At 37.6% G+C, this 24,557-nt stretch overlaps 1 non-coding gene across 1 annotated transcript; it reads left to right on the forward strand.

Annotated features, from left to right (window-relative positions):
• The first annotated feature begins 24,202 nt into the window (after positions 1 to 24,202).
• Positions 24,203 to 24,309, forward strand: LOC141715685 (small nucleolar RNA R71). The gene has a single exon (XR_012572437.1). It is a non-coding gene; the product is annotated as a small nucleolar RNA R71 (small nucleolar RNA).
• Positions 24,310 to 24,557: the final 248 nt, after the last annotated feature.

Below are 24,557 nucleotides of genomic sequence, written 5' to 3' on the forward strand. Positions count from 1 at the left end.
TGAATTTATAGGAATCATATGGATTTTATAAAATCTTTTTCCGGGTATCTAAAATCTATTTTATAAAAACGGGAACCAACCAACGTCATCCGTTTTTACGTTTTTAGAACCCGAAACTCTTCCGAGAACTCCTTCTTAACCTAATTGTAATATTCCGAGCATATTCCATGTTTTGACTTTTTCGATCCGGCGTACGGTTTGTCCTGCGCGGGTCCAGGCGCAACATTTTCGATACAATATTCGTTTCGATAAATCAATAAAACTCGTATTTTCGATAAATGGGAGCTTTTTATTAAACTATCACAATTATCACCTCGTAGTACGTGTAACCAGGCGCTGAGACCAAGACCGCAGTACAAATTGTACTGGTTTGGATAATTATCCCGAAAACCGATACCATTTGGATCAGTTTTTACAAATAAATGTACCGTTTTATATCCGGAATGATCCAACGAGATACTAATTTTCCGTAATTATAAATAGTCTTTTACCGTATTTTATTTCGTATCAAAATCATTTGCAGACAGTTAATTATATAATTTTACAGAGAAATCCGTTTACCCTTCTGAAAATCAAACCACAAGTTCAAGGTGTTAGTGAAATCCGTTTGGAAAGTTGGAGTAACCAAATCGAAGGTCTCAAGGAGTACTATCAGATTCCAGAACCTGTTTTACTGCAGAATCAAAGGTTGATTTTATATATTTTTATTTATTTTCGAATTATTTTTATTAAAAATATGAATTTTTGTTCGGATGATTATTTGTATGATTTGATGATTGCATGTTGTAGAGCTTGTTTTTCTGATAATTTTGATATATTATATTACTGATTTGGAGTTCAATAACATGTTCAAAATTGAGTTTGATTTTCGAATTTTGAAATTAGGGTTTATAACCCGTATGAATGTTTTCAATTAAAATTTGGGGCTTTTTGATCTAGGGGTTATTAGCTGTTGATTTATAGTGGGTTATGTTCCTTATGAAATTTGCAATCGATTGGTATATAGCTCGTTAACAGAGGATGCTTGAATCGTAGGGAGTTGTATTTTAAAGTTTTTGTCGAACTCGCCGGAAACCGGCGAGTTTCTTGAACATTTTTCGGCCAACTCCGGAATGATTAGAATGAATTGATGGTATGGTTGTGTTCCTTGTAAAGTGTAGATGTGATCTGGAGGTTGTGAAGGTGTGACGGTGCCGGAGACGAGTTCTCCGGCGAACCTGTCATTTTCCGGCGGGGTGAACTGCAAAATTGCAGTTTAGCCCCTCTATTTTTGTAGGTGATGAAGTTTAGTCCCCCAGGTTTCCAGAATTTGCATATTTTGGATTCCTGTTTTAAAATTATTTAAAAATCATATTTTCTATTTATTTTAATTATAAAAATCCGTTTTTTATTTCTGAAAATTCCAAAAGTTATTATTTTAATTCCAAAAATTACTTTTAATTTAAAAATAAATCTGAATTAATTATTTAATTAATTTCAGTTAATTTTTAATTGATTAATTAGTCAATTACTTCGAAAATTAATTGATTAATTGATTTAATTAATTATTAATTGATTTTAATTAATTATTTAATTAGATTTCATTATTTAAAAATGATTTAAAAATTCTGAAAAATAGTTTCGAGCTTTAAAATATTATTTTAAATTGTTTTCCAGGCTCGATAATTATTATAAAATTGTTTTGAAGCCAGAATTGGCCAACCGAACCCTGTTTATTACTCCGAAATTGATCCAACGACCCGCTTTAATTCTGAAAAATGTTTTAAAAATCATTTTAAATACCCGAAAGCCTGTTTATGACCCGAGACTTCTTTATAAGTGATATGTCATTGATTATTTAACGTGTTATATGTTATATGTGACTTGTTGATTGACTATTGGTCTATATGTTCGGTGATTACTTGTTTATAGCATAACTTTCAATCTGTTAATCGGATTTGGGTGAAACGAAGGGTAGTTGAAACCTTATGACGTCCATGTGACGATTAGAATAATGTGAAATGAATATTGATAGATACCTATGATGCCTAGCAGAGTAAGCAAGGCGTATGAAAGAGAAGCAGGTGATCAGAGAATGAAATCGACATGTAGAAAATACAGCAAGTGATCGGAAGATAGAATCGAGGCATAGGAAAAGTAGACGAGTGGTTGTTGAAGAGAGTCATTTGACGAGTACAAGTGAAATTGGAATCGATTATGATAAGGCAAGTACTTCTGAACCTTTCTCAAGATATAAAGCAAATATTTTTAAATTCTCTTGTGACATACTGTTAATACCCAAAATAGCTCTATTTTATATTGTAAATACTTTGAATCCTTCAGCCTTGAACCTAAGCCACATCATTTGATCTTTGAGCCGCAAGCCTTATTCTTTGTGAACCACTTCTTGTTGATTTACCAGATATTAAACCACACAAATACGATACTACTCCACAAATATATAACCATCATATACCAAACACTGGAACAAAATTATTTAAACATACAGAAACTTTTATACTCAACCATACCTTGTGATATCAATGTACTAAAACCTTGTCAAAACACTATTCATCTAATACCCGATTATCCTACCGGCTGGAGGCTACTTCTTTTATATACTCTGACATACCCCTTCAGTAACCACGAATTTTTACCATGTTTTTTTTACAAATGTTCTACTGTTATTGATTATGATCTGGTTTATTGAACTCTCTTGTTTATCATATTGAAATGCTTTAGAATTGGATAGTTTTCTTTGTATGGACCACATTCGTGGTCAGACCATATCGATGGTCAAGTTAGGCCAATGTGTGCCTTGGATCCAGTAGTTAGAGTAGTGTTGTGTGCTCTGCTCGGGGTTAGTACGTGACTGATCAGCAGCCTAGCCTTGGTTTTAAAAACTTAAAATGAATATCCAATTCTATTGGTTGTTTTACAAGAAACTTGATTCCTTTAAATCATCTCGTTTATTATTGTTTAACCTCAGTTATTGATAATATGACTTGCTGAGCTAGTTAGCTCACTCTTGCGAATCTTTTTATGTATTCAACAGTTAAGAAGGATACGGTTGATAGCAAGGTTTCCCAGTTCAATGTTCGAGCTAGGATTCCAGATTATGATTGATCGAGCTAGCAGGAGCTTATTGCAGTAGTGAGATAGTAAGGTTGTAAGAATAATTTCATATCATTTGTAAATTAAATTAGTTAGGATTTGGTACGTTGTAATAAAAGTTAAGGTTGTGGCTTGTTTTCATACTTTAACCTGTTACGATCCGTGGTTATATCAAGCAGGGTCATTGCAAATAATAATTTATATACAGGTTTATATATTGAGTATGTGTTGTGGATCCCAAACTTCTGACCCGGGTTTGGACGGCGTCACAGGTTGGTATCAGAGCTACAGGTTATAAGTCACTGAAACAAGCTTAGATTGTAGGGATTGGGTAGAGGGTTAGGATTAGGAATATGAAATAGAAAGATAGGTCATCGTGAGGTTGAGTACGACTGTATAGTAGGTCTCCGGCACGGTTCGTGTTACGATTCGGGATTCGTAACTAGCGACGTGATATCCAGGCAACGGCAATGGCAGATCCTGATTTCCCTGCATCAACTGATCGTTTGGAGCTTTCCGTTAAAGGATCATCATCTTCTCTCAGATTCAATTTGCGCCTTGTTCCTCCATCAGTATTAATGGTATTACCTTTTATTATGACAGTTGCGCCTCTCCAAGTTACTTAACACTATTCTATTACATCTTGATACGAGATGACCTATTTGAGAAACATCCATCTGTTTATTCTTGTTTCACTAGACGTCGATTGTGAGTGTGTCCTTTTAATTTACCCTACACCCTGTTTTATACCCCAGTTTAAAATCTGTTCTATGAAACAATTGTATTTATGAGGATGAACTCGGGAGCTGCAGTGAATGGTGAATATTGAGATACAAATTAAGGTGAGAAGGAGTTTAGAAAGAAGATTCAAGTGTTCCGGAGGATGGCTTTGATTAGGTTACAAGAAGCTATTAGTAAATAGGCCACTCATGACTAGCTTATGGAATGGAGTAGATAAGTGTTGAAGAGAGAGAGTTAGAAGAGATTAGGAAGCTGAAGATTTCTTGAAATTATAAAATGGTGTTGTAATAATGTGATATATATTTTAACAAGATGATGTGACATTAGCTGACTTGTTGACTATTGGATAGTCTGTTCCACTTAATGATTGCAAAGTGGTTAACGGGAGTACTACCAGTATGGGAGCCTTAATGTGAAGCTACGAATAAGATAACGTGCAACGACAACGGAAGTGTTCATTGATTACGGAAAGAAATAGACCCCAATGAAGGAGAGGAGATAAATGGAAGTGAATGGACCTTTGAGTGATCGTTCTTTAACTTGGTATTTGGTCATAAGAAGGACAACAACCAACTCATATAGTGAGGACAACCAGATGTATGATTTTCAAAATTTTCAAAATTTTTAACGAGTTTTCGAAAAAGATTTTTCCTTACAAAATTTCTAAAAGCCTTTTTGGATAAAATAAGTTTAAAACCTTGGTTGTCAAGTTACTACTTGAGTTCTTGTTTGTTAAAAGACCCGGATTATCTGGAAGGATGTTGTTTCAGATTCAGTATTGTTAATTCGGAGAACGAGGTAACCTGCGATTATGAAGAAATGGGTGCAAGTATTGCCTGATAGGATTAACAACAGAACCAGCGTACGGAGTAACTATTCATCCAATTACTGGGATTATTAGAGTTCGAAGAATTCATCGATTTAACGGAAGCCTGAGCACGACCGAAGAAGATTGGGAAGATTTCCAGACTCTTCTAAAAGAAGAAAATTATTAATAAAAAGATCGTTATGTTGAATAATTCATGGTTATTCCAAATTAAAAGAGGAAACTCAAGGTTATTTGATAAGAACGCCATTACGATCGAATTGTTAAATTATTATATGTGTAGGTGCGATGTTACAGATGCGAGACTTAACAAGTAAGAATCTACTATAATGCTTAGTTGCGAAGGCATTTCAGCATACTTCTAAAGTTGTTATATGATACAATTGGGATGTGATCGATCAAACTCGAAAGATGAATGCAAGTGAAATGTGGATGGTGACCAATGGTATCATTCTTGTCCTCAACATTACAGCATATATTCCTTTTTAATTCCTAAAACAAAATGTATGAACTTCTTTTCTTAATAAATTCTTTCTGATGATATCAAAACGGAGGATTTTGCTTTCCTTTCAAATTTAATTGTTCCCCTCGAGTTTTGCCTTCCGATTGGGACAAACAGTGTTATGATGAGACACTTTGTCGGAATGACGAAGAGTCGGGTGGGACGCCACCTAATCATGTGCTATATGCCATACGGTATGAAAGACTGGCCATCTTAAGTACCAATGTGGTTGTCTCATTTATATTTAAATCATTACTTCGTCTTTCTTTTCAACTCTAAGTTTATTAAAATTGTGAATCCTTCTAGTTGTTTCGTTGTATCATGGTTCTTTGCGAGAGCTTTTCAAACAAAAGTCAACGTATTATACACCCAGCGGGCAAAGTCTCATATATCTCTCATACATAAAAAGGAAACAAGGGCATATGGTGAGAATTGCAAATCACTGGCCCTAGCCAGGGATGCATTACGAGTCGAGGGAATCTACTTCAATAAGGAATACATTTCCGAGAACGCGAATTTGCGATTTTCCTGAAAAATAGGTTATTTAGAATATGGATATGATGACGTGGAAGATTATTACGGATACCTTATGCGTTAAAGTATTGAAAGATGTGGGAGCAATTTGATCGTATATCTCATAAGATTTTAGTAATAAGATGAATTATCCTATCGAATCAATAAGTTTATGACTAAAGGACTAGCAAGTTAAGAACGTGCAGTTATGGAATAAGTAAGTACCAATGGCGGAATCGATATTTCTGGCAATAAGTTGTGAAGAATTGATATCGTTTGAGATTAGAGGATTTGACATTATTCTAAGGAAGGGATTAACTATTCAAGAGTGATGCCCAGGTAGACCGTTGTGATGGAAGATAGTTCTGAAGACGTCAAATGAGAACGTGAAGAAGTTTAAAGGACAAAGGAAAGTAAAGAACTTGTTAAGAACGATTTAAGATTACAGTGACCAAAATATAAGTGCTATGGCGATTATAACTAAGAGTCCGGAGCAAACAGAACTTAAAGATTCTACATTCTCGAGATATGTTTCCAGATAATGTTACCAATATTTCCTTTAGATAAAGAAAATGCGTTTATGATTGATTTAACACTTGAAATGAAGCCAGTGTCCAAAGCCCCGCACAGAATGGCACCAGATAAAATAAAGGAGTTACCGGAGCAAACGCAGGAGATAATTAGAAAAAAAAAAGCAACTGGACCTAGCGTACCCCCTAAAGTGCACCGGCACGATGTGTTAATAAAAAAGATGGAAGTGTGAGATTATGTATTAGCAAAAGCTCAACAAGTTTACTCTCAAGAGCAGATATCTATTACCTCGAACCAATGATTTGTTTAACTAAATGAACGAAGCAAGGTATTTTTATAAAATTGATTTAAGACTGGGTATATTACCAAGTGAAGATTGAACTTATGGATATACCAAAGATAATTTTCAGAACCCAATAATGTTGTTATAAAATTCTAGAAATGTTAATTGGATGAACTGATATACCAGTGATATTTAAATTTGATAAGCAGTGTCTTGAAGGAGGAATCTGGATAAGATGTACTTGTGTTACTTGAGAAGAACCATGCAACCTATGTAATGATAGTTGAGGAGTCAAAGAAGAAAGAAGCGGTATAAAAAGAGTTTACCAAGTGAAAACTTTAATGGAAGGAGGTATAATTCTTAGTATAGACAGTCAGTAAGGAGGAAATAAAAGGGGATTCAGCAGAAAAATTTAAAGATAGTATGAACGAAGAAAGACCAGAAGCACCAACAAAAGTAAGAAGTTTTATCATGGGCCAGCTATTATTGGAAATTTGTGCAAGATTTCTTGAAAGTTGTAATATTTGGGATGAAGCTAACCAGAAAAAGCAAGAAGGTTATATGAAATGGAGAAGGGTGAAGAAAGTTTTGTGTAGTTAAATGAAAGAATGGTTACAACACCTATTTTATCACTTTGAAAGTATCAGGGAGACTTGGTAGTTTATAGTGATACTTCTCGTAAGGGAATATGATGTGCGTTGACGTAAAACAATAAAGTTATTGCATATGCATCTAGATAACCAAAACCTTATGAGCAGAAGTTCCCTACTCATAACTGGGAATTAAAAGCAACAATAATATTCGTTTTGAAAGATTGGGAAAGATGTGAGATATATACAGACCATAAGAGTTTGAAGTATGAACTCCCGAGGAAAAGCAAATGTAGTGGCAAGAGATGAGTAAGAAGGAGATAGAATGAACATAGAGACTATACCAGAAGAATTATCTATGGAATTCTAGAAGCTGGAATTGAAAGTCAGGGTTCATGATCCAAAAAGAAGTAAGAATGTATAAGCATAACTTTTCAGTTGGAATTGTTAGAGAAGATAAGGAAGTGTTAGGAAGAGGTAATGGATCAGGATATAAATCATTTAGTAGGTGAAGAATTGTGCACGCAAAAAGGATGATCAAGGTATTCTTAGGTTTTCTTCTAGAAATTGGATTCCACCAGTGACGGAATTGAAGAATGAAATCTTATAGAAAGCTCCTAATTCAAGGTATTCAATCCATTCAGGGAGTACCAAGATGTATAGAGATATAAAGGAAAATTATTGGTGGCCAGATATGAAGAGGGAAATTGCAGAATAGATTAGCAGATGTCATATATGTCAAAGAGTTAAAGTAGAGCATTAGAGACCAAGTGGATTGCTACAGCCATTGGAGGTTCCAGAGTGGAAGTGGGAGCATATCGCCATGGATTTCATAGTTAGGTTACCAAGCGCAAAAGCTAATCATGATACCATTTGGATTATAATGGATAGATTTACCAAGTTAGCTCATTTTCTGTCTACAAATGGAAGATTTTCACTGGACAAGTCAGTTCATATGTACCTAAAAGAAATTGTAGTTCGTCATGAAATTCCTGTATCCATCGTATCCGATCGAGATCCAAGATTTAATTCAAGATTTTGGGAGAGTTTTCAAGGATGTTTGGGAACGAGACGGAATATGAGTACGGCTTACCAACCGCAGACGGACGGCCAGAGTGAAAGAACGATCCAGATAATCGATGACATGTTGCACGTGTGTACTATTGATGTTAGAGGAAGTTGGGACGAGCATTTACCTCTGGTAGAATTTGCTTACAGCAACAGTTATCACGCAAGTATTGGGATGCCACTCTATGAAGCCCTTTAGGGACGCAAATACAGATCTGCAGTGTATTGGGATGAAGTAAGAGAACGCAAAGTACTTGAACCTAAATTAGTGCAGCAGACAAAGGAAGCTAATAAAGTTATCTAGAAAAGATTGATAGCAACACAAGATAGTCAAAAGAAATATGCAGATTAATCAAGGAAAGATATGGAATTCGAAGAAGGGAATTTGATATTACTAAAAGTATCACCGTGGAAGGGATTAACGAAGTTTGGAAAGAAAGGAAAACTGAGCCCAAGATATGACGGACCTTTTGACATTTTAAAGCACGTTGGTAAAGTAGTTTACAAGTTGTCATTACCTCCGCACATGGAGCAAATTCACAATGTTTTTCACGTATCGATGATTAGGAAGTATAATCCAGACTCCAAGCATGTAATAGAGTAGGAGCCAATAAAACTCCAGGAAGATTTGTCATATGTAGAAAGTCTGATAGAGATTCAAAAGGGAAGAGAGAAAGTATTGAGAAATAAAGTGATAAAATTAGTAAGAGTATTGTGGAAAACCCAAAGGTTGAAGAGTCAACCTGGGAGTTGGAAAAAGATATGAGAGAAAAGTACCCTCATTTGTTTTCTTAGGAGATTCTGAGGACAAAATCCTTTTAAGGGAGGAGGGCTGTAATATCCGGGATATATCGTGCAATTATTTTTCCTAATAGATAATTATTATATGTATTCAGTATCTATTATGTGAATTATTTGTTAAGTGTTAAATGTGTTTGAATGTTTAAAATGCTATTAATTAAGTATTTTAATTTTTATATGTTCCAAATAAAATATAGATAATTGTCATATCTTCCTAATTATTTTTATGTTGATTTATGAAATTATAGGAATCATATGGATTTTATAAAATCTTTTTTCGGGTATTTAAAATCTATTTTATAAAAACGGGAACCAACCAACGTCATCCGTTTTTACGTTTTTAGAACCCGAAACTCTTCCGAGGACTCCTTCTTAACCTAATTATAATATTCCGAGCATATTCCATGTTTTGACTTTTTCGATCTGGCGTACGGTTTGTCCTGCGCGGGTCCCGGCGTAACATTTTCGATACAATATTCGTTTCGATAAATCAATAAAACTCGTATTTTCGATAAACGGGAGCTTTTTATTAAACTATCACAATTATCACCTCGTAGTACGTGTAACCAGGCGCTGAGACCAAGACCGCAGTACAAATTGTACTGGTTTGGATAATTATCCCGAAAACTGATACCGTTTGGATCAGTTTTTACAAATAAACGTACCGTTTTATATCCGGAATGATCCAACGGGATACTAATTTTCCGTAGTTATAAATAGTCTTTTACCGTATTTTATTTCGTATCAAAATCATTTGCATACAGTTAATTATATAATTTTACAGAGAAAATTCATATATTCATAAACCATTCTGAAAATCAAACCACAAGTTCAAGGTGTTAGTGAAATCCGTTTGGAAAGTTGGAGTAACCAAATCGAAGGTCTCAAGGAGTACTATCAGATTCCGAAACCTGTTTTACTGCAGAATCAAAGGTTGATTTTATATATTTTTATTAATTTTCGAATTATTTTTATTAAAAATATGAATTTTTGTTCGGATGATTATTTGTATGATTTGATGATTGCATGTTGTAGAGCTTGTTTTTCTAATGATTTTGATATATTATATGACTGATTTGGAGTTCAATAACATGTTCAAAATTGAGTTTGATTTTTGAATTTTGAAATTAGGGTTTATAACCCGTATGAATGTTTTCAATTAAAATTTGGGGCTTTTTGATCTAGGGGTTATTAGCTGTTGATTTATAGTGGGTTATGTTCCTTATGAAATTTGCAATCGATTGGTATATAGCTCGTTAACAGAGGATGCTTGAATCGTAGGGAGTTGTATTTTAAAGTTTTCGTCGAACTCGCCGGAAACCGGCGAGTTTCTTGAACATTTTCCGGCCAACTCCGGGATGATTAGAATGAATTGATGGTATGGATGTGTTCCTTGTAAAGTGTAGATGTGATCTGGAGGTTGTGAAGGTGTGACGGTGCCGGAGACGAGTTTTCCGGCGAACCTGTCGTTTTCCGGCGGGGTGAACTGCAAAATTACAGTTTAGCCCCTGTATTTTTGTAGGTGATGAAGTTTAGTCCCCCAGGTTTCCAGAATTTGCATATTTTGGATTCCTGTTTTAAAATTATTTAAAAATCATATTTTCTATTTATTTTAATTATAAAAATCCGTTTTTTATTTCTGAAAATTCCAAAAGTTATTATTTTAATTCCAAAAATTACTTTTAATTCAAAAATAAATCTGAATTAATTATTTAATTAATTTTAGTTAATTTTTAATTGATTAATTAGTCAATTACTTCGAAAATTAATTGATTAATTGATTTAATTAATTATTAATTGATTTTAATTAATTATTTAATTAGATTTAATTATTTAAAAATGATTTAAAAATTCCGAAAAATAGTTTCGAGCTTTAAAATATTATTTTAAATTGTTTTCATGGCTCGATAATTATTATAAAATTGTTTTGAAGCCAGAATTGGCCAACCGAACCTTGTTTATTACTCCGAAATTGATCCAACGACCCGCTTTAATTCCAAAAAATGTTTTAAAAATGATTTTAAATACCCGAAAGCCTGTTTATGACCCGAGACTTCTTTATAAGTGATATTTCATTGATTATTTGACGTGTTATGTGTTATATGTGACTTGTTGATTGACTATTGGTCTATATGTTCAGTGATTACTTGTTTATAGCATAACTTTCAATCCGTTAATCGGATTTTGGTGAAACGAAGGGTAGTTGAAATCTTATGATGTCCATGTGACGATTAGAATAATGTGAAATGAATATTGATAGATACCTATGATGCCTAGCAGAGTAAGCAAGGCATAGGAAAGAGAAGCAGGTGATTAGAGAATGGAATCGACATGTAGAAAATACAGCAAGTGATCGGAAGATAGAATCGAGGCATAGGAAAAGTAGACGAGTGGTTTTTGAAGAGAGTCATTTGACGAGTACAAGTGAAATTGGAATCGATTATGATAAGGCAAGTACTTCTGAACCTTTCTCAAGATATAAAGCAAATATTTTTAAATTCTCTTGTGACATACTGTTAATACCCAAAATAGCTCTGTTTTATATACTGTAAATACTTTGAATCCTTCAGCCTTGAACCTGAGCCACATCATTTGATCTTTGAGCCGCAAGCCTTATTCTTTGTGAACCACTTCTTGTTGATTTACCAGATATTAAACCACACAAATACGATACTACTCCACAAATATATAACCATCATATACCAAACACTGGAACAAAATTATTTAAACAGATAGAAACTTTTATACTCAACCATACCTTGTGATATCAAAGTACTAAAACCTTGTCAAAATACTATTCATCTAATACCCAATTATCCTACCGGCTGGAGGCTACTTCTTTTATATACTCTGACATACCCCTTCAGTAACCATGAATTTTTACCATGTTTTTTTTACAAATGTTCTACTGTTATTGATTATGATCTGGTTTATTGAACTCTCTTGTTTATCATGTTGAAATGCTTTAGAATTGGATAGTTTTCTTTGTATGGACCAGATTCGTGGTCAGACCATATCGATGGTCAAGTTAGGCCAATGTGTGCCTTGGATCCAGTAGTTAGAGCAGTGATGTGTGCTCTGCTCGGGGTTAGTGCGTGACTGATCAGCGGCCTAGCCTTGGTTTTAAAAACTTAAAATGAATATCCAATTCTATTGGTTGTTTAACAAGAAACTTGATTCCTCTGAATCATCTCGTTTATTATTGTTTAACCTCAGTTATTGATAATATGACTTGCTGAGCTAGTTAGCTCACTCTTGCGAATCTTTTTATGTATTCAACAGTTAAGAAGGATACGGTTGATAGCAAGGTTTCCCAGTTCAATGTTCGAGCTAGGATTCCAGATTATGATTGATCGAGCTAGCAGGAGCTTATTGCAGTAGTGAGATAGTAAGGTTGTAAGAATAATTTCATATCATTTGTAAATAAAATTAGTTGGGATTTGGTACGTTGTAATAAAAGTTATGGTTGTGGCTTGTTTTCATACTTTAACCTATTGCGATCCGTGGTTATGTCAAGCAGGGTCATTGCAAATAATAATTTATATACAGGTTTATATATTGAGTATGTGTTGTGGACCCCAAACTTCTGACCCGGGTTTGGAGGGTGTCACAGGTGTGACCACTATGTCTGGAACAGTATCTTTGGCTTGAGGTGGAGGTGGCAAAGCTTCAATCACTATTGGTCCTGATGAGATCAGAGATTTCTGATCCCCTTCCTCAGAGTGAGGTTGTGCCATATGCCTTCCTGCTCTCATCTTATTTGATCTTCTGGATGGTGGAGGAGTTGCTTGAGCAGCATCAGAACTTGAAGTTCTTTTCCTCTTTAAAATACCAGAACCCTCAGCTTCAGTTTCTTTCTGAAGAGTTACCTTGTCAGCTGCTACCGCCTTCCTATTTGCTGACTCAGAATGGGAATTGCATCAAAGTTGGAGTATTTGTTGGCAAAAGCTCTGGTGATGCGGTTAAAGAAGAAACTTCACTCCCTTCTAATATATGGCCTTTTCAGTTGTCCCAGCTTGGAGAAACCGTTCTCATAGCCAAGATTGGCCATCATACCCTGTAGAAGTGGTTCCTCAATCTGAGCAAGTCACCAAGAAAAATTTATTTGCTTTTCTAATGCATATTACTTAATACTAGCAATGCACTTGGGTCTTCTCTTTCACTTGGGTCTTGTAAAAGTAGCTTCACATAGTGGTTTTGTGAAGATATCTACTAGTTGTTGATCTGTTAGAATGAAATACAATTCCACTGTACCTTCCATCACATTTTCCCTTATCAAATGGTACCTAATGCTGATGTGCTTTGTCATAGAGTGTTGAACTGGATTACCTGTCATAGCAATAGCACTTTGATTATCACAGTAAATGGGTATTTTAGAAAATTCTAACCCATAGTCTAGTAGTTGATTCTTCATCCAAAGAATCTGTGCACAACAGCTTCCTGCACTAATATATTCTGCTTCTGCAGTTGATGTGGAAATTGATTTCTGTATTTTGCTAAACCAAGAAACCAATCTGCCTCCAATAAATTGGCAGCTTCCACTAGTGCTTTTCCTGTCTATTTTGTATCCTGCAAAATCTGCATCTGAGTAACCTATTAGCTTAAAATCTGATTTTCAAGGATACCACAATCCTAGATCAGCTGTACCCTTGAGGTACTTGAAAATTCTTTTCACAGCTATTAAAAGAGGTTCTCTTGGATCACCCTGAAATCTTGCACAAAGACAGGTAGCATACATGATATCAGGTCTACATACATTAAATAGAGTAAAATTCCAATCATACCTCTGTAGTTAGTAATATCTACTGATGCTCTAGTATCTTTATCTAACTTGGTTGCAGTGGCCATGGGAGTGGATGCAGTTGAACAATATTGCATTCCAAATTTCTTGAGTAAATTTCTGGTGTACTTAGATTGATTTATGAAAGTACCTTCTTCATTTTGCTTGACTTGAAGTCCCAGAAAATAGCTAAGTTCTCCCATCATACTCATTTGATATTTTGACTGCATTAGCTTTGCAAACCTTTCACAGAGTTCGACATTTGTAGAACCAAAGATGATATCATCAACATATATTTGTACCAAAAGTAAATCCTTTCCATGGTTCAGGTAGAACAGAGTTTTATCAATTGTGCCTCTGGTAAATCCACTTTCTAGAAGAAATTTAGCTAAAGTCTCATACCATGCTCTTGGAGCTTGCTTAAGGCCATAAAGTGCTTTATCAAGCCTGTAGACATGATTAGGAAATTTTGGATCCATAAATTCTAGAGGTTGTTCAACATATTCCTCTTCTTCCAATTCTCCATTGAGAATAACACTTTTCTCATCCATTTGAAAGACTTTGAACTTCTTGTGAGTAGCATAAGCCAAAAAGATTCTTATGGCTTCCAATCTAGCAACTGGAGCAAATGTTACATCATAGTCAATACCCTCCTGTTGAGAGTAACCGTTAGCAACCAGCCTTGCTTTGTTTCTCATAATTATGCCATCACTGTCAGTTTTGTTTCTGAAAACCCATTTTGTGCCAACAATGGATCTGTTCTTTGGTCTTGGAACTAGGGTCCAAACTTTATTTCTTTCAAATTTATTTAAATCTTCCTGCATTGCTTGCACCCAATCAACATCTTGAAGAGCTTCATTCACTTTTTTTGGTTTAGTCTGAGATAGAAAGGAATGATATAGACATTCATTTAATGTTGATGTTCTAGTTCTGACACCTGCTTCAGGATCTCCAATTATCAGGTCAGGTGTGTGTGATTTAGTCCACTTTCTTACGGATAGAAGTTGATCTCTAGAACTGGATCCTCCCCTATGATCCATGCTGTCTCCATCAGCATTTTCTGATGCTTCCCCTAAAGTTATGCTCTATGAAATTTCAAAATTAGATTTGGATCCTTCAGGAATTGAAGAATCAGAGTTTCCAGAATTATCAGAATTTGGCTCATCAGAACTTGATGAATCAGAACTTGAAGAGCCAGTGACAGGTTTTGATGCTTCTTGAGAGTCTTGAGATGTGGTAGGATCATTAGCTTGCTCCTCCTGAATAGGTGCATTTTCCCTTGGAGTAGTTACCACAGTTTCAATGACATCAGAATTTAACCCGTTAGAACTTACAGGATCAAGATTTAGGTCATCAGAATTTACAGAATCAGAATTTAAATCTTCATTTTCAAATCTCAGCTGATCATGATCATTAAAATCTTCAAGTCCAGTAATCTTTTTATCATCAAAAGATACATTGATAGATTCTATAACTGTTAGGGCGAAAACACGCACTAATATTCACGCAAGTATACGCGTTCGCAAGTAATATAGAATATTTTCTAGTTCGTTCCCTCAGAGACTCAGACTGAATTATTGTCTAATTAAACTCACTCACCAATGTATGATTACTTCTCAATGTTAAGACACTAACACTTAAAATTGTTGATTAAATATTAACTACAATTAACTACTTAATTAATCACTTAACTAACACTTCAATTTATCAATAATAAAACACTCATGAGATCACAACTTCATTATTACTTCCTTCTATAGCCATTATTATTACCTTTAACATGTGACAGTGATGATATTAATCGAATAACACGAAACTGATAAAAGCCAACTTTCATTGTACTAATACCATTCTACCAAGCATCCACAATTAAGATAAAAGTTGAATAGTCATCAATTATGTTGAGTTCCTATATGTCTACAGAAATTGACAACACAACGATTTAAACACAAGTTATTCCTTTTGATTACATAGGGCAAGTAAAACTGTTAGAGTTACCCACTAATCATGCACAACATACATGAACCTATGCTAGCATGGCAAGTTCTAAATCTCAAGATCCACCGTCGCTTCACAAGAGATTAACACCCTATCTTATATGTTCGCGACGCACATAAGACGAATACGCACAACCAATACCAGATATCATGCAATCATCACACACTAAAGTATTAAACAATTAACTAAAGAATTCCATAATAAATCCGTTGCAACCCCATGATCACGATTAGCCCATAATAGCACTTATCGTCATCATGGGTTCATATGAAATCATGATAAACAAACACAATAAAATAATAACTAAACTAATTATATTAAAACAGAGTACGTCACAAGAGTAAATAAGTTCAAAGCAAGAAAACTAGCATCCAACGTTACAACGAAACAAGAATCATAAGAAGATATGCTTCCTCTTCGTTGCAGTGTGCTAAATCGGTCTTCTTCCTTATCTCCTTCGCTCCTTGCGTAAAAACACAATCTTCTTCTATCCACACTTGTGAAAACGTCTCAAATCTACTTATATAATAGTCCCATAAAACTCAGATTACATAGAAGTGGAAACCAAACAGAAGTAGAAGTCCTAAAATAATTTGTCTTTTTTCCCGACCCTGCACGGCCGCTCAGCATAGCTGAGCAGGCGCTCAGCTTGCTGCGCGGCCGCTCAGCAATGCTGAGCGGGCGCTCAGACCTCTACTGGAAAAAATCTGATTTTGCTCCGTTTCTTCGCCGTAATCTGCCCGTTTCTTTCCTCTCGCAATGGTGAACACATGCCAAGGCTTATTCTTGATGATTCCTCCCCCGAAATGCAACTAAAACCCTGAAATGCATAAACACTAGAAAAACGCATCAAATACACAAAATACTTGATTTCAAGACACCAATTTAAGCCATTTTAAGACGTTCTAAGTGGTATAAAATGCCACTTATCACACCCCCAAACTTAAATCGATGCTTGCCCTCAAGCATCACAGACTCAAAAACAAATAAAACATGCATGAATGCAATCTATATGAAAATGCAGCGATCCCCCTTACTACAATTAACCAACCAAATTGCCACATCTCAACGAATGCAGTTAGGCAACTGAAGATCAATAAACTCATGCAAACGGACATACAGCCAGAAATGTGGTGTGTGCAAATGCTTAACAGATATGCTTCGGAACTAGACCAATTACTATGACTAGACTATCCTCAAGGCAATCCTACAATTATACAAAGAATAAAAAATTCTAGGCACAAAGTGATATACAACACTACAAGAACTCTGGAGCTTATTACGGAATCGTGCTTTTTATTTACAATTCAAATGCTTATTTGACCGTGCAATGAGTGAGGTCCACAAAAGACTTATACGATGGTATCCATGTAACGAGCGTTAGGTTAGCGGATCCCAGACTCTAAAAGCCTTAGGTCACTAGGCACAAATTCCCCTAAGAACTTAATAACTCGAATACCAAAGAGCACACTCTTGATCAATTATGCATAAACTAATTTTTTTTTAATAACTTCTGAGCAAGTGCGTTTCGCTCCATCTTGCTCAACCCTAGACTACTCGCACCATATGCGAGCCGACTACTAGCCATTTGATGCCTAGCCACAACTTCCATATTTTTTTTTCTCCAAAATTTTTTCTCTTTCATGCCTTTATCACTAAGAACCTATAATCGAATTCTAAGCATAATAAGTAGATTGACCTTGAAAACAACCTAATCATAACAACAATCTAGCCCTTACGCATTCTCTAAGACTTAGTGGACTTACAATTGTTTCTAGCATGCATATCAACCTACACAACTTAATATCACTTTAATGCTATCACTACACTCGCATCAATATCATAATTCAGTCGATAAATCATTGCAAAAGGGATCATGGTAAATACATGAGCTACATGACATTCATAACAAAAAAAAACTATATGGCATAAATTATGCAACTATATGAACTAAACTATCATGAATATGCAACTATATGACACACACACAATATTCCTTAACTACCACCCCCAAACTAAAAATCTTCACTGTCCTCAGTGAAAGTAGTAGAAAGGAACACAGGGTATACCTACTCGGAGTCATCATCATCATCACCCTTAGTGGGTGGAGTATCAGGCGGCGGGTATGCAGAGTCCTCACCAAAAACTGGCCACTGGATATCAGCTCAAGGCCCCGAAAAGCAGTCCTTAATGCAAGGGTGAGCTCCTGAGCAAACCTGCTCTGCGTCTCATATATGGCATCCATCCGCCGTGAAAGCCTCCTATACTGGGCATCACCCATCCCAGCACCCTCCTGAGCTCTCGAAGAACCAGCCTCATTACGCCCTGGCCTAGCCATAGTAGCACCTCGTGCTGGACGCCCTCCTGGAAGATGATAACTCAGCCCATGATCCTCAGGCTCACCACTGGTCCACTCCTGCATCCCATTCAGAGTGCCAGAATCAATCGGAGCTGCTGGCAACTGCAACTGCTCATGAGCCGGCCAGTTCACTCCCACTGCTCGGCATAGCTTCGTAACCGTAGATGCATAAGGGATGTTCATATGTTTCGCTCCCCTCAAAAACTTCAGAATTCCTTGGTAGATAAACTCACCAAGGTCCACATAGTATTCCTCATTCAGAATTCCCCACAACAACTGTGCTCTCTCAACTGTGACCTCGTGTGCATGCGAAGAAGGCAAAATATTAGCACAAATAAATGCATTCTATGCACGGGCATACCTGTTCATGGCAATTGCCGGAAAGTGACGATACTCATTAGTGCCGGTCCTGCAGGTCCAAACTGTGCCCGGTCGACAGAGAGTCGCACAAATTAAATCCAAGTCAAAATCCTCAGCAGTCTTTTCATTCCAGTTCTCCTCCTCGGGCTTCCTCTCTCGCTGTCCAATCACACGGCGAATCGCCGCAGGATGATAATCAATCGTCAGCCCACGGACCACAGAAAACCCATTCTTTTTAGCCTTCGCGTTCGCGTAGAACTCGTGAACAACGCTCATCGGTACAGCTTCAAGTGATTCACAAAAAGCTATCCACCCCTTCTCTGCAATCATGGGCAGCAACTCACCATCCCTCCCCGATGGTAAAAACCCCCTCTCCTTCAGAATCGGCTTCCCCAACAGCCTAGTGTACTCCTCCTCCGCGGCTCTGTCAGTTAACCGAGGCCTTGCAGCAGTACCCCTTGATGAATCAGCAGTAGGAACTGTGCAGCTGCTGTCAATAGTGCGTGCTCTCTTGGGTGCCATTGATTCGTGAATAAAAGTGTGTAAGAACTGATTTTTGATATTTGTGATAGGTTTTAAGTGTAGGAAGTTTTGTGGGAGATATGTAGGATAGGTGTATGTATATATAGGGTGTGGATTAGATTAGGGTTTGGGAATTAAGGGGTAAAATGATGGGGTAGTGGTAACAAATCGTGGGTTTATGGGCTAAAACTGTTTTTGTGTTTGTTTTTTTTTCTGAACTGTAAAAAAAATTCTGGTACTAGACCCCTGAGCGGTCGCTCAGCAAAACTGAGTGGGCGCTCAGCTTGCTGCGCGGTCGCTCAGCTTGCTGCGCGATCGCTCAGCAAAGCTGAGCGGGCGCTCAGGGGGTCACTGGAATTTTTTTTTCAGCCCCTGTTTTCTGATTTTTTTGTGTTTTTGGATAGGTTATTAACTTCTAAGGGTTCCTGTAACAACAATTCATGGGTTGCCTCCCACGCAGCGCTTCTTTTTCGTCATTAGCTTGACGTTTCGTACCCTTCTCAAGTAGTCAACAAAATGGCACTAACCACTTCTCGGTTTGCCATGTTCCCATAGTAGTGCTTCAACCGCTGACCGTTAACCTTGAATGCTTGGTCCGGATCATTCTCAAAAATTTCCACCGCTCCATGTGGAAACACAGTTTTGACAATAAAAGGTCCAGACCACCTTGATTTCAACTTCCCAGGAAAAAGTCGGAGCCGAGAGTTGAATAAGAGAACTTGTTGCCCTGGCACAAATAACTTAGGATGTAGCTTCCTATCGTGCCACCTCTTCACCTTTTCCTTATACATTTTGTTATTCTCGTACGCTTGAAGTCGAAATTCATCAAGTTCATTGAGCTGAAGCATTCTTTTCTTACCAGCTGCATCTAAATCCAGGTTCAACTTCTTCAATGCCCAGTAGGCCTTATGCTCAAGCTCCGCAGGTAGATGACATCCCTTACCGTACTCCAACTGAAACGGTGACATCCCAAGTGGAGTTTTGTATGCTATTCTGTAAGCCCAAACAGCTTCATCAAGCTTTAAAGACCAATCATTCCTTGACGGACAAACAACCTTCTCTAGAATGCGCTTTATCTCTCTGTTAGACACTTCCGCTTGACCATTTGTTTGCGGATGATAGGCAGTAGCTACTCGATGATTCACATTATAACGCTGCATCATAGAAGTGAACTTACGGTTGCAAAAATGCGATCCTTCATCACTTATGATTACCCGAGGTGTTCCAAACCTTGTGAAAATTTGCTTATGAAGAAAATTTAGCACAGCCTTTGCATTATTTGTCGGTAAAGCTTTAACTTCGACCCATTTTGAGACATAATCGACTGCCAGCAAGATGTACTGATTATTACAAGACGAGATAAAAGGCCCCATGAAATCGATTCCCCACACATCAAAGACCTCGACTTCAAGCATCACATTTAATGGCATCTCATCCTTCCTTGACAAATTTCCCACTCTTTGGCAACGATCACACCTTAAAATAAACTGATGAGCATCCTTGAACAAAGTAGGCCAGAAAAAACCTGCTTATAGAATACGAGCTGCCGTCTTCTCACCACCATAGTGTCCAACATAAACCGTGGAATGGCAGTCTCGTAATATCCCCTCCGTCTCACAGAACGGGATACATCTCCTGATAATCTGGTCAGCTCCCTGTCTAAACAAATATGGTTCATCCCACATATACCACTTCACCTCATGCAGAAACTTCTTCTTTTGAGCGGATGTCAAATTAGGAGGCATTATATTGCTGACGAGATAGTTTACAATATCTGCAAACCATGGTTCTTCCTCCTGAATTGCAAACAACTGCTCATCCGGAAAAGATTCATTGATTAACGTCCTATCTTGTGAAGTAGAATCGGGATTCTCCAATCTAGAGAGATGGTCAGCTACTTAATTCTCAGTACCTTTTCTATCTTTGATCTCTAACTCAAATTCCTGAAGTAAAAGCACCCAACGAATGAGTCTCGGCTTCGAATTCTTCTTGGAAACTAGATAGCGAATAGCTGCATGATCAGTGAATACTGTTACTTTCGTACCAAGTAGATACGATCGAAATTTCTCAAAACCAAAGACTATAGCCAAAAGCACCTTCTCAGTAGTGGTGTAGTTCAATTGGGCACCATTTAAAGTCTTACTCGCATAGTAGACCACATGGAAGAGGTTTTTCTTGCGCTGTCCCAGAACTGTACCTACCGCATAATCACTCGCATCACACATCATCTCAAACGGTTCTGTCCAATCTGGTACTGTAATAACTGGTGCAGTGATCAAACTCTTCTTGAGAGTCTCGAATGCTGCCAAACATTCATCATCAAATTTGAAAGGCACATCTTTCTCAAGCAAATTGCACAACGGCTTAGATATCTTTGAAAAATCCTTGATGAATCGCCGATAAAAACCCGCATGACCAAGAAAACTACGGATTCCTTTCACAGAATTAGGTGGGGGAAGATTTTCAATGACTCCCACCTTGGCCTTGTCCACCTCCAGACCCTTGCTAGAGACCTTATGCCCAAGGATAATGCCTTCACGCACCATAAAATGACATTTCTCCCAATTGAGCACCAAATTAGTTTCCACGCATCTTTTGAGTACGGCGCGCAGATTATTCAAACATTCATCATATGAGTGTCCAAAGACGGAGAAGTCATCCATGAACACTTCGACGTTTTTTCCAATCATGTCAGAGAATATAGCCATCATACATCTCTGAAAAGTGGCCGGGGCGCCACATAACCCAAATGAAACTCTGCGAAAAGCAAACGTGCCAAATGGACAAGTGAAGGTAGTCTTTTCCTGATCCTCTTGTGCAATACAAATCTGATTATACCCGGAATAACCATCCAGAAGACAAAAATACTCATGACCCGCCAATCTGTCAAGCATCTGATCAAAAATGGAAGAGGGAAGTGATCCTTCCTTGTGGCTTTGTTCAATTTTCTATAATCCATGCATACTCTCCATCCTGTAACTGTTCGAGTAGGGATGAGCTCATTCTTTTCATTTGCGACCACAGTGATACCTCCTTTCTTAGGTACACATTGTACGGGGCTCACCCACGAGCTGTCAGAAATAGGATAAATGATGCCTGCATCCAGCCATTTCAGAATTTCTTTCTTCACCACTTCCTTCATAATGGGATTCAGTCTTCGCTGCTGTTCCACAGTTGGCTTACTACCTTCCTCTAGCAGAATTTTATGCATACAATATGAAGGACTTATCCCCTTGATGTCTGCTATGGTCCATCTTATAGCCGATTTGAATTCTCTCAAAATCCTTAAGAGCTTGTCTTCCTCACTTCCTAAAAGGTCAGATGAAATAATAACAGGTAACGTAGATGAATCACCTAAAAAAGCATACCTCAAGTGTTCAGGTAATGGCTTGAGCTCCAAGGTAGGTGCTTCCTCTATTGATGGTTTGAGCTTCCCTTCAGCGTTCTTAAGGTCAGAAGTACCAAGAGATTCAAATGGTATGTCCATCTTTCGCTTCCAGGGAGAAGCGTTCAGATATTGTAATTGCTCGTTGCCATCTTCATCATCGCTGTCAAAATACCCCACTAAGGCCTTTTCCAATGCATCAGACATTACCATGTGATCGAGTTCTGAAGTAACCGCAGAATCAATCACATCCAATTTTAAGCACTCCTCATCTTCTGTAGGGAATTTCATTGCCTTGAATACATTGAAGGTCACATCCTGATCTTGGACTCGCATAGTAAGTTCACCTTTTTGCACATCTATCAAGGTACAGCCAGTAGCCAAGAAAGGCCTTCCCAAGATTATGAGAATCTTCTTATCTTCCTCAAAATCTAGAATAACAAAATCTGCAGGAAAGAATAGCTTATCCACCTTGACGAGCACATCCTCAACTATGCCCCTTGGGTAAGTAATGGAACGGTCAGCCAATTGTAGCGACATGTATGTGGGTTTTGGATCAGGCAGATCCAGCTTTTTAAAGATCGACAACGGCATCAGATTAATGCTCGCTCCCAAATCACAAAGGCACTTGTCAAAAGTCAGATTGCCAATGGTGCAAGGAATGGTGAAGCTTCCTGGATCTTTCAGTTTTGGTGGTAACTTTTGCTGCAGAACAGCGCTGCATTCTTCCGTGAGAGCAACGGTTTCAAGATCATCCAGTTTCACCTTCCTTGAAAGAATAGTCTTCATAAACTTCGCATAACTAGGCATTTGTTCCAGAGCCTCAGCGAAAGGTATATTGATGTGAAGTTTCTTGAACACCTCCAGAAACTTCCCGAACTGTCTATCCAGCTTTTGTTGCTGCAATCTCTTAGGAAAAGGTGGTGGAGGATAGAGCTGTTTCTCCCCTGTATTAGCCTCAGGCAGAGTGTGTTCAACAGTAGTCTTCCTTGGTTCCGCCGCTTTCTCCTTTTGCTTAGATTCTTCATCTCTAATTTCAGCTTCTACTTCTTTTGCCTTTTCAGCATCAGCCACTTTTCCAGACCTTAAGGTAATAGCCTTGACTTGCTCTTTAGCTTCCTTCCTGCCTGGTACTTCCGTGTCACTGGGAAAAGTGCCAGGTTGACGATTGAGCACTGTATTGGCTAATTGACTGATTTGATTTTCCAAGGTCTTGATAGAAACCGCCTGACTCTTGCACAACAGCTTAAGTTCCTCAAAATCAGCACTAGTAGGTGCAGCTGTACTTCCCTGTTGAGGATATGATTGCCTTGTAGCATACTGCTGTGGTTGCTGGAATCCAGGTGGGTTAAACTGTTTACTCACTCCTTGCTGATATGGTGGCTGAATAGCATTCTGATTATTCCCCTAGCTGAAATTTGGATGATTTCTGTTGTTAGGATGATAGGTCGCTGGCACAGGCTGCTGTTGTCGCTGATAGTTATTCACATACTGAACATGATTCGTTGACAAGAGAACACTGATCCGTAGCATGAGAACCTGCACAAATCTCACAAACCATAGCTATTTGATTTACTCCATATGTAGCCAGAGAATCAACCTTCATTGATAGCGCTTGGAGCTGGGCTGCAATAGCGGTGGCTGCATTAACTTCCAGAATACCTGCTACCTTGCTTGACGTCATCCTCTGAGTTGGGTTTTGATGCTCATTTGCAGCCATCGTCTCTATAAGATTATACGCCTCAGTATAGCTTTTAGCCCATAAGGCGCCTCCAGCTGCTGCATCGAGCATGGGCCGAGATTGGGCCCCCAAACCATTATAGAAACCAGTGATCACCATCCAATCCGGTATTCCATGATGTGGACATTTTCTCAACATTTCCTTGTAGCGTTCCCAAGCCTCGCACATAGATTCTGTAGGTTGCTGCGCAAACTGAGTAAGAGCACTCCTCATAGCAGCAGTCTTTGCCATCGGATAAAACTTCACCAAAACCTTTTGCGCAAGATCTTGCCACGTAGTGATGGACCCAGCTGGTTCAGAATGTAACCAATCTTTAGCCTTGTCCCTCAGTGAGAATGGGAAAAGCCTCAACTTGATAGCCTCATCAGTCACGCCATTATACTTAAAAGTGCTGCAGATCTCGACAAAATTCCTTATGTGCATGTTGGGGTCTTCAGTTGTCGCTCCTCCAAAAGAAACAGAAT

Source organism: Apium graveolens, chromosome 3 (genome assembly GCF_009905375.1).
Source record: "Apium graveolens cultivar Ventura chromosome 3, ASM990537v1, whole genome shotgun sequence".
NCBI lineage: Eukaryota > Viridiplantae > Streptophyta > Magnoliopsida > Apiales > Apiaceae > Apium > Apium graveolens.